General features: G+C 39.1%; 1 protein-coding gene and 1 pseudogene across 15 annotated transcripts in view; one reads left to right on the forward strand and one right to left on the reverse strand.

The window, feature by feature from the left end:
• DLGAP1 (DLG associated protein 1) overlaps window positions 1–14,061 on the reverse strand; it is a 1,070,811-nt gene that overhangs the window by 330,837 nt on the left and 725,913 nt on the right. The gene's annotated exons all lie outside the window — the stretch shown is intronic.
• LOC143662298 (polypeptide N-acetylgalactosaminyltransferase 1 pseudogene) lies at window positions 11,001–12,149 on the forward strand (annotated as a pseudogene).

The raw sequence follows: 14,061 nt of genomic DNA on the forward strand, positions 1-14,061 counted from the left end.
AGCAATGGGAAGGGAGCAACAAGCACTTAGAAAATATATGTAGGTGATACAATTAGCATGGAACCTGGTTCAAGGAGGCTACCCTGGACTTGAGTCTTGAATGATAAGCGTAATATTGCCAGTTGGACCAAGGGATAATAAGAAAGTATTCCTGGGGAGGGTATAACATATGGTGAGGTAAACCAAGCAAACCTCACTTCAGATCTAGGGCCTCTCAGATAAAGTTCTCCTATAAATAAATTATGTTAAGGACATTCGGTCTTGTGCTAATAGCCCTGACTTAGTTTAAAGCTCCAAGAGGTCTTTCTCAGGATTTTTGAAACTCTCTTTTTTTTATCACTAATGTAGGCCACTGAGAACCACAGACACTTGCTCCTTTTATTTCTGGCATGTAGTTCTCTTTCCTAAGATCTCCATTTGCCCCCTTCTGAGCCATCCAGGCCCTTCCTCAGCAGCATGTCAGGGAAATCCCCGACACTGGCCTTTCTTCTGAACTGAACTCTTTTCTGAATAGGGTATTTCACCATCTGCTCAACCACCTCCTCTGTCACGTCCTGTCCCCAGCCACCATTCATCACCTCTGTTCTCTGTGAGACCTCACTTCTGTTGACGTGGAAAAGCCCCACAAATGACCATACCCTCTGACCTCCTGCTGGACATCCTCTAGCTGAAGGTCCGACAATACCTCCAACCAGGTTCAGGCATGTCTGTAATGCTTAGAGGGCCTCTCTACCCAACAACCTCGGCCTTTGTAATATCCCTTCTCTTATTAAACATTTTCTCCCCCTTTAAATACTCATTTGGAGCCATCATTCATTTCCCAAAATATCATCACTGTATTAGTTTCCCATAGCTGCTGTAACACAATTACCACACACTTAGTGGCTTAAAACCATGTCCATTTATTCTTTTACTGTTCTTGAGGCCTGAGGTCCAAAACAGTTACACTGGACATAAACCGAGTATCAGCAGGACAGTCTTCTTTTGGAGACTCAAGGAGAGAATCCCTTTCCTTGCCTTGTCCAACTATTAGAGGTGGTCTGCATTCCTTGGGTTATGGCCCCATTCTTTCATCTTCAAAACCAGTAGCCTACCACCTTCAAGTCTCTCCACTTCTGTGGTCATATCACTGCCTTCTTTTGCGGTAAGTGCCCTGTGCCTCCTTCTTATGGGGACAACTGTGATTACACATAGGACTCACCTGGATAATCCGAGATAGTCTTCCCACCTGAAGATGTTAATTTAATCACATTTGCAAAGACTTTTCTATAAGGTAACTGTCACAGGTTCTGGGTTTGCGTGTAGCCACATCTGGAGCCACTCTTCTTCCTACCATAAGTAACCAAACCCTTTCTTACCCGGTACCAGGCATCATTCGTGAGGTGGGTACCACTGTCACCTCTGCTTTGCAGATGAAGAAATTGAGACATAGAAAGGTCAAGTGACATGGTCAAGGTCTAGAGAGAAATGGTACAAAGAAGATTCTAACTGAGGTCTGCCCAACTGGAGAGTTTTACTCACGTGTGCAATGTGGGACTGTCTCCCACACTTTGTGGCTGTGTATGTCTGTGTGTTGGTTTAGATCACAAAGACCTAAAGACACTCATTTTCAACACAGAGGGCAGATTTCACAGAATTGTGCAAGTCCCTTCTCCAGCTACTCTTTTAGACGTTACCTCCACAGAGTACACCACTAAGTGGCCAGGTGGTAACAAGCAGCAATTTGCTGCTTCCATGCTTAGCCCCCTGCACAGTCTAACAGAAGGTTAAGGCTGAAGAACACTAAGGACCAACTGAGCTTAGGCAAAGGCCTGTAAAAAGGGTAATCACAGAGCCGGGGCCAGGGAAAAAAGTCCCTGTTGCAAAGGACAATGGAAAAGAAACAGAAATGCAAGGCTCGCAATGTTCACTATGGAGAGAGCAAAAAAGGCAGCTGCAGACATACAGATTTTAGAAGAAAGATTGAGAAGAAAGAACAAAGAACAAAGAAAATTGCTGTGCAATAATAGGAAAAAAAATACACTTAGGGCAAACTCTTGGAGGTCAAAAAGCAAATGAACAGAGGCAGGTAGTGAAAAATCAAGGAGTTTTTTCTAAGATCCCTGTTCATTTGTTGGATCAAAATGTTCTCATCCTAAGGAGGTAGTGGGCCATGGGAGAAATAGAAAGAGATGGTTCCGGGAATTTAACTGCCCAGGGTTTTCACCCCTTCATGCCAATGTCACTCATTGCAACTTGGGCCTCAGTTCTCTCATTTACAAAATGCAAATAACGTGAAAGTTAAAGAATTTATGTGAACCATAAGAATCACAATAAGGAAATAATGGATCCTATGAGAATATTAGGAGAGAACATCTGGCTCAACTTGACCAGTCAGAGAGGGCTTCCTGGAGGAAGTGCCATCTTAGCCAGGACTAGATGGTTGAGAAGGAGTTAACAGAGGAAAGAGGAGTTTGGGGTGGGCAGGTAGAAGAGATAAAAGAGGAACGAGCAGCCCATGCAAAGGCCCTGAGGTAAGAGTACATGGCACCTATGAGAAAGCTTATCTGAAATGCAGAGTGGACAGGAGGAGTGTTAAGAATGAGGCTGTGAAGGAACAAGAGTCCCAATTATGCCTACCCTCTAAGTCACCTTAAGGAGCTTGGATTTTATCCTGAGGATTATAAATCCCTGAAGGACTTTTGAGCAGAAGATTTAATGATTCTATTTATTTACTTTTTTACTCCTTCCCTCCCCATCCCCCATGTTTTGTTTTCTTTTTGAATTTTAGAATGATCATTTGGGCTATTGCATGAAGAATGGAAAACCAGAGACAGAAAGACCACTTAGGAGGAACTGACGATAATCTGGGTAAGAAACGATGGAGATTTACCTGGGATGGTGGAAGAAGGAAAAGAGAAGTGAATACAAATACAATTTAAAGGATTTGGTGATTTTTTCCACTCATTCATTCAATCACCTTTTACAAATCTACTTCAGGGAAGTAACGAGCATGAAGAAGAGGGAGTAATCCAGTTTGTCTCCCATGTTTCTAGGTAGATAGTGGTGGCATTTACAGGGATAGGAAACAGGTAAGGAGGCTTGTGAGGGGAGAGTCAAGGCGCAGTTTCAGACATGATAAGTTTTGTAACCCAGACATCCTTGGTTCTCCCAGTCTGTGGACAGAAATGAGGCCACATTAACAATGATAATGAAGTCTAGTAATATTTTAGTACTCGCTCATTTCTGCACCTCCTCCAGTTAATTCTGATGTCTCCATGAATGGGCTTTGCATGTTTTAGGAGGAACAGATCTGCTTGCTGCCTTCTGCTCAGGCTTCCTTGCTATGTGCCAACAACTTCTTGTGAAGACGGAGGGGCATCTGCAGCAATTCTGCTGCGCAGGCCTCCACTGCCCTTGGTTGCTGGTACTCCACGGTCTTTGCTGTGTGTGTGTGTGTGTGTGTGTGTGCACGTGCAAGGTGTGTGTGTGAAGGGAGGGTGGTGGAGCTTTCTCTAGATTATCCCCGCTAATTGGCTAGAATGGGAAGCTAATGTGTGATTCTAAAAGTAATCCATGCCTTGCATTTGGCATTACTAAGAATGCCTGAAAGGACCAACCAGTTTGAATTTCATCTTGAAGGAAGAATTCTACAGTCGGTTGAATACTGTAGAAAACGGAACTCGAAAAGAATGCTGGCCAAACAGCATTGCACATTTTCATTGTCAATTTACTTTTAGGTGGCACTAGTCAGGCTGGTATAAAACCTCTCGTATTGTACAAACAGTAGGAAACAGAAGACAACAGCTTGGTGGTTACAAAGGTTTGTTTCTGCCAGCTTTAAAATGAGCACAGTGCAACCCATAGGTTCTAGACTAATGATACTGGAGAGAATGAAAATGGAAAAAAATATTAGAATCAAAGAAGCAAAAAAGTGAGGGGGTAGCTATGGGTGGTCTGGAGTGATGAGGTGTGACAGGGAGAAGGAAAAAAAGAGGAAAATAAAATAAATGCCTCTCAAATACAAAACAACCCATCACATTAGAGCTTCTAACAGAGCTCTGCAGAGAATAGTGGTGAAACTGAACACATTTTAGAAATCTTGAGGTTTAAATAGGTAACATATATATGCTGGTGTTCTTAACAATGAACTGTCATGGACTAAAATGCCATCCCTACTTCTCACAGCTCTACTACATTATGAGACACGACTAAAACTTATAGGCAATATCTTAGGTGGAACTAAGTCAGTGGTAGCTAAATATTGTGCACAAATTTAGCATTCCATATATACTTCTAGGAAAGACAGATATTTTGAACAACTTTAAGGAGAGGAAGCAAAAGTTCTTCCTTTTCTATAAAAGTTTGATTGTGATGTTTAAAGAATTCAATAAAAAAGACAATTGGTACACATAGCTTATTTCCCATGCATGACAACAGAACAGGAAGATTAGATAGTAGAAATAAGAGGGAAATTTCTCCAAGATTTCCTATATACTTTGGCTGTTCTTAAAGAGACATTCCAAAATATCTTTTGAGGTCACCTACTTTGAGAGAATAGAGTATTTGATTTTCAGGAGACATAGCAGTGGGCTCAGAATGCCTGAAAACATCAACCTTAACTATATTTTTCATTCTTGTGATTCTTATGGAAAAGCAAGGATTATAAGCCTTTGCTTGTTTCAGAGATGCATGCTACAGCCTGACTAAAACCAAGATACCCCATGTTAAATACTGAAAAGCTACATCACACAAAGCAAAGCCAACGTAACAATTGTTTCATCGCTTTTTGTTTTTGAGATAAATCAGCAAAGGTAGCAGCGAACGAATAAGAGAGGTTTGCTCGTTTTAATTCTATGAACTTAGTGGATGAGTACATTTTTCACACAAACTGAAATCATTGCAGCTATGCCAAATCAAGAAAGTAACAATGAAAATTCACATCACCAATATGCTACTATTTTAAAATACAATTTTACAAAATAAAACCTATCTAAACTGAAGCCAGGGAAAAGTTTTAGCAATTGAAAATTACTACCTTCTCTAGAATAACACGCATTTAGAAATGAAATGATTCAGAAACCAACATGATATATGTATTCTGCCTTCTTTAAAGCAAATCCAACATCAACTTACAATATATCATGCTAAATAAATTCAATCAGTGCTCGAATAATTGTGTCATTTTTGATGCATCTAAATATTCTAAGGTTTAACTGAATTTACTTTGCAGTAAAGATGATACAATATTATACATATGGCATTCTTACTAAAAAGCTGATTTCTCCCTTAACCCTTCTAGTATCGTGAGGAACCTAATCAAAGGAAAAAGGTGTATTGGGGTTCTCGTTTTCAAATTGTTCATTCCAAATTCACAGACATTATTAAATATGAAATCAACTTCAGCATGTTAAAAGAAAAATTATGGATTAGCACACAAATCAAACAAAAAGGACTATTCCTTTGCCTTTCCACAACCCCGAACTGCTTTTAGCTTACCTTATTAGTTGAAATGCCAAACAGAATGTCTTTATGGAAAATTAAGTTCATTATTCATCTCAGCTTTGGTTTGGTACAGTGCAGCTGAGAGCATTTAGCTTCTCTGTATGACTTGCCAATGCAAAGTGGGTAAGGCAGTAAACACGAGGACTGGGGGAGTGGTTGGCCATCACACACAACTCCAGACTTGCAGTTTTGCATTTTCATTCATATGAAGATACTTAATGAAGTTAAATCATAAAACTGAAGAACAACAATGAAGTGAGTACTTAGTGCAGATTTTGAAGCTTGTGCAATTTTGCCGTTGCCATCACAGTTACAGCACACTGCATGTAAGCCATGCTAGCAAAATGATTATCTTTCATTATCTCCAAGAATTCATAGACTGTTGATTCACTTTGCAGTATATATAGGGGATAATGTATATTCTGTCAAGGAGAAGTCTATGTGGGAGAGTGATCCCTGCCATGTGCTAAAAAATGAGTGCCTGATTGTCTAACTAATGATGGAAACACAGATGCATTTTATAATTTTGAAAATAAGTGTGCACAGACATGCAAATGGAATACAGTATCCAAACAATTAATAAAGAGTGAAACTTTGGGGGTTCAGGAGTAAAATAGCAATAGATATCTGTCCTCCTTTCAGAAAAAAAAACTGTCATTTTTTTAATAACGCATTAAATTTCTTAAAAAATTACACAAATTTTAGAAACCTTTGGACAAACACATTTTATTTTAAAAACAGACTTCCTGGAAAAATCTTGGCTAGTTAAAATGTGTATCTAATTTCCAGATAGGGCAAAGGAACTGTTGCAGTCTCCTCGCCCAGGTGTTTGCCTTCCTGGAATCTGAGCAGGCAGTATTAATTAAAATCCAGCTTGTGTACTCAGAGCAGCAAGGACAGTCCTCGGTTATCGACAGACAAGGAGAATGAATGTGATTTCAGCAAGGCAGTTTTAACTTAGAACAAAAAGTTTTAAAACTTTCCTGTCATTGTCACTGTGTAAAAACCAAGCCCCAAATCTCTCTTCTCACGAATTAATAAGAATGTGGTTGCCTCTAATGATAAATGATAAAGATAAAGTATAATGAAATAATTTGCCTCAAAATCTTAAATATAGAGTCACTATCTGACCTGGTATTTCTACTCCTAGTCAGACACCGAAGAGAAATGAAAACATACATCCACACAATATTTCTACATAAATGTTCATAGCAGCATTATTTACAATTGCCAAAAAGTGGAAAAAAACCATGATGTCCATGAACTGGCAAATGATTAAAAAGTACGGTTTATCCATATAATGGAATATTATTTGGCATTAAAAGGAGATGAAGTATTAATACATGCGATAACATAGATGGCTCTGGGAAACACAGTCTACACAGCCACAAAAGATCACGTACTATATAATTCCATTTATATGAAAGATCCAGAACAGGAAAATCTGTAGAGAAAGAATAAATTCATGGTTTTTCCAGGGCTGGGGTGAGGGGGACTGGAGAGTGGCTGATAATGGACATTTTTTTTTTGGTGTGCTTTTGGGCAGGCACCAGGAATCGAACCTGGGTCTCCAGCATGGCAGGCCAGAACTCTGGCCTGCCCTGGTTTCTTTTTAGAACTATGAAAATGTTTTAAACTTAAATATTAGTGATGGCTACACAACTAAAACCACTGAATTGTACACTTTAAATGGCAAATTTTATGGTTTATAAATTATATCTCAAAGACGTTAATGAAATTATGAATCTGACACAGAAATATTGTCACATAACACTCCAATTATATGACTTAATTACATATAATAAATTCTGCAAATAGCAGATAGGGCGATATAGGTGAAGTGTGAGATAAACCCAAATAAGGGAAACTCTTGAGGACTAGTGGACTTTAGTTACCTAAAGAACTCTTTGTGTTGATCCTTTATCATGGCTAATTCAATAAGAAAAAACAAAGAAAAACAGAATCTACACCACTGAGAGCAAAAGGAAGAAGAGAGGAAGAGGAGGAGGAGGGAGAAGAAGAGGAAGACAAAGAGAAGAAAAAAAGGAAGTAAGGAGGACCTTTTGATGAGGCTACTTCAGTTTAAGTGTGACATAACTGAATGGGTCCTAATCCTCTTACTGGAGGACTTTATCAGAGAATAAAATTCAGGCAAAGAGAGAAAACCATGGAAACAAGTAGCTGAAAGCAACAAAACCTGGAAAAGAAGGGAGAGACCAGCAGATGCCACCAAGTGCCTTGCCATGTGACAAAGGAGCCGAGGATTGCCAGCAGCTGGTTTTCAGAAAGAAAGCATTGCCTTGGTGGTGCCTTGATTTGGACATTTTCCCAGACACCAATTCTAAGTGAATAAACTGCCATGGCTTACGCTGACCCATTTCATGGTATTGCTTTTAGTGGCTCTTATCATCCTAATCCCAATCACCATTTCCATTCACCTGGAACACTATACTTGTCTTCTAACTGGTTTTCCTTCTTCCATTTTCCTTCCTTTCTCACTCCATATGTGGTGGTTTGGGACTGGATGTACCCAGAAAAGCACGTTCTTAAAGTTAATCCATTCCTGTGGGTATGAACTCATTATAAGTAGGACCTTTTGATGAGGTTACTTCAGTGAAGCTGTGGTCCACCTCAGTCAAGATGGGTTTTAATCCTATTACCGGACTCCTTTATAAGCAGAGTGAAATTCAGATGGAGGGAGAAAGCCACAGAGGGAGTAGCCTGAAGCTGAACATAAATTAAACCTGGAAGAGAAGGGAGAGACTGGGAATGCCACCATGTGCTGTGCCATGTGACAAGCTAAGGACCAAGTATTGCCAGTAGCCAATTCCAGACACCAGTCTTGGGGGAGAAAGCATTACCTTGACTTGGACTTCCGCAGCCTTAAACCGTGAGCATATAAATTACCATTGCTTAACCTTCCCACTTCCTGGTATTTGCTTGCTAAAACACCACCCGAAAGGGATGTTTTCGGAAGGTAAAGAGGGCATCAGCTTTGCTCACCCTCACTCTCCAAAACACACACACACACACACACACACACACACACACACACACACACGATATAAAGATTCAGATTTTAATCATGACCTCCAGGGCCCTGAATGATATAGCCTGGCACATCATTCCAGCCTAATCTTGCAACATTTTGGCAATCCAGCTACACTAGATTTAGTTCTGACCTTTTTGCTTCTTTCTGCCCTTGCATACCTTGTCTTTTGCTTGGAACACCATTCCCTCATTTCATTGTCTAATTTTATTCTTGCTCTTTCTTCAGACCTAATTCCAACCCTCTTTCCTAGGGCATGCTTCCCTGAACTTTTCAAGTAAGCACTATTACAGTGTCATCATGTCCTTTGTAGTTATTGAGCAAAATGATCACTAGAGGCATACGAGTGGAAGGTTGCATCCTTGAAAAGACTTGCTTGGGCTGAATCAGAATACACTGCAGAAAGACCCTGCCTCCTTGTTGGTTACTGTTTTAACAGTGCAAGCACAAGGGGTGCCTTGTATGAGGGGGAGGCAGGGAACAAACATTTTGGGCTCAGGCATCCAGCAGTCTGATCTTAGGCGCCAGCTGTTTAGGAGGGCCCTGGTCCTGGGGGAAGATCATTTAGGCCACATTCTTCTCGCTGAAGAAAGGGACAACCCAGATGGCAGACAGCTCATTGCCAGAGAACCAGGGAAGAACTTCCAGCGTAATTCAACAGGAACCCTTAGCATAGTGGTAAATTTACATTTTTTAAAAGTGGGATTGATTTGAGTCATATCTGTTTCCCCACTGGATAATAAGGAGCATAAGAGTAGGAATCTGTTTCTGATTATCATTACATTTTTTGCATTTGCACATGGTCTGGCAATAATAGGTATTTAATAAACATATTTTTGAAAGAATGAATGAATGAAAGAGCTCTTAAATTATTAAGCTGTGATGAGAGGCTAACGATAGAAAAATTGCTGGTAGGAAATGAATTTAAAGCATGTGTTTTATCTAGGGTTTCAGTACTATTCTTGTTTATAAAGTTTGACCATTCTCTATCTTTCTCTGGTTAATATGGTTGTGATGTTGCTATAGGGTGACATCCACTATGACTTAAGCACATACATTTTGCTTAAAAAATTAGCATGTAAGATGTTGATCTAAAATATTGTAAGATCTAGTAAATTAATAATTAAATTTTCCAAATTAAGATAACCTGTTTTTTTTTTTTTAGAAAGGGCATGCACTTAAAAACATTAAGCTTAAGTTTTCGTGCCCAGGCAAATTATATCCTTGTGTACTGAAAAAGCTTTTAGGTAGGAGCCAAGGATCAAAATGGGTAATCTTAAAGGTTGTGAAATGAAATGATGGCAGCAAAAGAGAGACAGACCTTGCCTCCTTGTTGGCTGCCTACTTACTCCCACCACCTAGAATGATCCCAGCCCTTTCCACAGCGCTTTCCACTCGGGAGATTCTCTTCAAAAACAGAGTTTCTGTATGTAACAGCTTGACTTCAGAACTCACCAACATTCTACAACAGGCTGACAAATGGAAGGTCTCTGAGCACTAAGGGAAGCAGCTTGGGCCTATTAAGTAGTATGATAAGCCAACTATGCTTTATTTTCTTATCTCTGAAGATTAACGTGACTGATCGTTCAACACACACACTGAGCCTTTTAACGAAAAATTGTCTTCCCAGAGAAACATCAGGAGGAAAACATTTCTAAATGTACAAGACTTCAGTTTTTATGGGAACGGAATTTTCTCATTTCTCCTCCTGGGATCTGTGAACAGCAAGAGGAAAATAAGTACCTACAGATTACCTTTTTAGAGAAAACAGAAGAAAATCTAGAAACTCTAAAGTCAGAGCCAGGTAGGAAGGTGAGGACGAAGTCACAATAGGCGGCAGATGAACGGGAAGTAGGAAGGGGGCCTACACACAGCAGTGCTCAGAAATCCCCCCTCAAATACTCCTTCCCCCAAAGTGAGGGCGTGAGCCTGAGGGGAAAGTGCCGTGGGAAGGGCTGGGATTAGTCTGGGTGGTGGAGAGTGAGCGGGCAATTCCAATGAAGCACCAGGAAAATCCTATTTCCAAAAGCGAAGGCGTCATCGGTGGGCCCATGTGACAGGCAGCCTGTGGGGTGACCCAAGAGGAACTGGGGAAGATTACACCCAGGCGTAGCTCTGAGAGTCACAGATGCATCATTTTTTTAAGGACATAGTTTCTTACTGTAGCAGAAGCAAAATCTCTTGATGCATGAATATTTGAAACCCACTGTCCACTTTTCTCTTCACACCTAAAGAATCTTCTGATTCTTTAGGAAAATCTAACTCATTCAAATAGGAGTAACATGAAAGGAATACATATGCCGATTCTGTAAGGAATATGAAAAAGAATAGCCGCACACTTCTGCGAACTGCCGACAATCGCTTACCAAGACACATGTCAGAAGAAACTGTTCTGGTAGATGAGGCCAGTGAAAGAGACTTTTTGAAAAGACCTCTAGAGAGTTACGTATAGAAATGAAAAGTACCAGTTCATGTAATTTGAATGGAACAACGTTCTGGATTGATCAGAGCTAGATTAAAAGGCACTGCTATGTCTAAAGGTCAAGTGATCACCTTCTGAGATGCTCATTGTGAGTGTACAGTGGGATGACTGGAGCCTCTCTCAGCCAGGATCAAACATGACAGGAAAACAGTGGTATGTCCTATCATTGATGGGATCAGCGATGATACTTTTGAGCACATGGCAGGTTCTTATATGATCTATGGTGGATTCAACTGGAAGCTCAATTTTTGTTGGTATCCTGTTCCCCAAAGAAAAATGGACAGAAGGAAAGGTGATCGGACTCTTCCTATGAGAACATCCACAATAGCAGGAGGGCTTTTTTTCAATAGATGGAGATTACTTTCAGGAAACCGGAACATATGATGCTGGAATGGATATTTGGGGAGGAGAAAACCTAGAAATTTCCTTTAGGATTTGGCAGTGTGGAGGTACTTTGGAAATTGTTACATGTTCACATGTTGGACATGTATTTCGTAAAGCTATGCCTTACACATTTCCAGGAGGCACAGGGCAGATTATCAATAAAAATAACAGAAGACCTGCACAAGTTGGGATGGATGAATTCAGGAATTTCTTCTATATAATTTCCCCAGTTGTTACAAAGATAGATTATAGAGATACATCATCAAGACTTGGTCTAAGACAAAAGTTACAATGCAGACCCTTCTCTTGGCACCTGGAGAATATTTATTCTGATTCTCAAATTCCACGTCACTATTTCTCTTTGGGGGAGATAGGTAAAATGGAGACAAATCAATGTCTGGATAACACGACTAGAAAAAAGAATGAAAAAGTTGGAATATTTAACTGTCATGGTATGGGAGGTAATCAGGTATTTTCTTATACTGCCAACAAAGAAATTAGAACAACTGACCTTTGCTTGGATGTTTCCAAACTTAATGGCCCAGTCACAATGCTCAAATGCCACCACCTAAAAGGCAACCAACTGTAGGAGTATGACTCAGTGAAATGAACTCTACAGCATGTGAACAGTAATCAGTGCCTCGATAAAGGCATGGACGAGGATAGCCAGGTGCTTAGCATTAGGGATGCAATGGAAGCCGGTCCCAACAGTGGCTTCTTAGAAATGTCACCCTTCCAGAAATATTCTAAGATCAAATTTACAAAAAGAGAGAGAGAGAAAAAAAAAGGATTGACTGGGCTACCTCAGCATACATTTCTGTCACCTTTTTAAGTAGCAAAAAAGGAAAAGTGCTTTCCTGCTCTGCGGATGTAAGGTTTATCAGCCATTAAAATTTAGACTCCTCTAGCTTTTCACTAGCTGTGAACCAGCCTTCTTGTTCTGGGATGTGAAACTACATACTAGTGAGACTGTGCAAACTGATGTTAACAAGATTGAAAGAGTCTTGCATCAAGAATCATTGTAAAGAATATTCAGACAATGAAACAGTCAACAAAATGTGCTTTCTGGAGAGCTGCACTTTTTATGGTTTGCTTGCACATCAGTAATTTCTGATGAATGTGCTACCGTGATGAAGAGATTTCCAAGATTTTATTTTCCTGATTAGAACTGGTGGCCAGTATATTAATTTTGATACAAAAATGAATGAAAAACAACTGGAACTAGATTCAAAATCATGAAAACAACATTTTTACAACAATTTAAAAAACTATGTTAAACAGGGTTTAAAGAAAATAAAATCAGAACTACAAGAAGTACAATTTGTTATAGTATAGTATCAAATTTCTACATAGATTTTATACCTCAGTGGGGAAAAATAACTGATTCCAATGATATTCATTTTGTTTTCATCTGTGATAGTCATGGATGCTTTTTTTTCCCTTGGGGTGCTGAAATTGAGCTGAAAAAAAATGCTCTTTGAGAATAGTTTTAATTTCTTTCTACAGTTTTAAAAAAATTTTATTTGGTTTGTGGGCTGTAGGAATTATAATTTTTATGGCCTTCTAAAAAATGGAAGTTTAACATAATGTCTGGTCTCAGCTGAAAAAGTTAGATATCTCAGTAGTTCTTGGGTCAACTGGCTTGTAGACTTTTACACTAAAAAATTTATTAAATTTTCAACTTCTTAACTTGATTCATTCGATTATGTTTAATTCCCAAGATCCACACTATTGTACTACAGATTTGTTTTCCACAGCAATAAATCTTCAGTTCTTTGTTTATGATTCCACTCAATGAAAAGTCTACAGAAATGATTTATTTGGGTATTTGGAGATGATATATTTGATGGGTTTTTGTGAAACCTTTTACACCCCATACTCAGATGTGCTTCTTTGTTAAGTGCATATTTAGATTAGATTCTTGAATTGTAAGGTTGATATGCTTTTTAAATAAAATTTGACTGAAAATGAAAAAAAAATAGCCATGATTTTCTCATAAATAATGAAAACTCAGAAGAAAAAAATGTTTCCACAAAGCAGATGAAAAGTGTAGCCCAAAATTCTAGCATAATAACTAACCACGTAATTACAGCTCTAAAAGAAGAGCACAAAGGATAATTACAAGAATTTGGGGAAGAGTTGGAAGAAGACAGTAGGTTATAGGCAGACAGCTGGAGGATGTGAAACAGGAATTGACAGAACTGATGGAAAGGAAGGAAAAGGAAAACATCTCTAAAATTGGGCCTAAATTACAAGAAGCATAATAAAGAGCAGGAAACAAAGGGACAGAAAAGATAAAAATGAATGAAGCAAATAAACTTTAAAGAGAAAGAAAAGATAAAGAAAGATTTGAGAGAAAAGGAAATATACTGGTGATAGGTAAAGGAGGTCCAATACATGGATAACTGCAATCCCTGGAGAAAAAATAAAAACTGGAAAGGATAATTATTTAAAAATAGAATTAAAGAAAAGCTTTCTGAAATAAATAAGGCTTAAATTTGTTTATTGAAAGGCTGCCCCACTGTATCAATGCATTTTATCAATCAAAAGTCTTCCAGAGGGTGGGCCACGGTGGCTCAGTAGGCAGAGTTCTTGCCTGCCATGCTGGAAACTCAGGTTCAATTCCCGGTGCTTACCCCAGGCAAAAAAAAAAAAAAAAAAA

Source organism: Tamandua tetradactyla, chromosome 18, assembly GCF_023851605.1.
Source record: "Tamandua tetradactyla isolate mTamTet1 chromosome 18, mTamTet1.pri, whole genome shotgun sequence".
Classification (NCBI taxonomy): domain Eukaryota; kingdom Metazoa; phylum Chordata; class Mammalia; order Pilosa; family Myrmecophagidae; genus Tamandua; species Tamandua tetradactyla.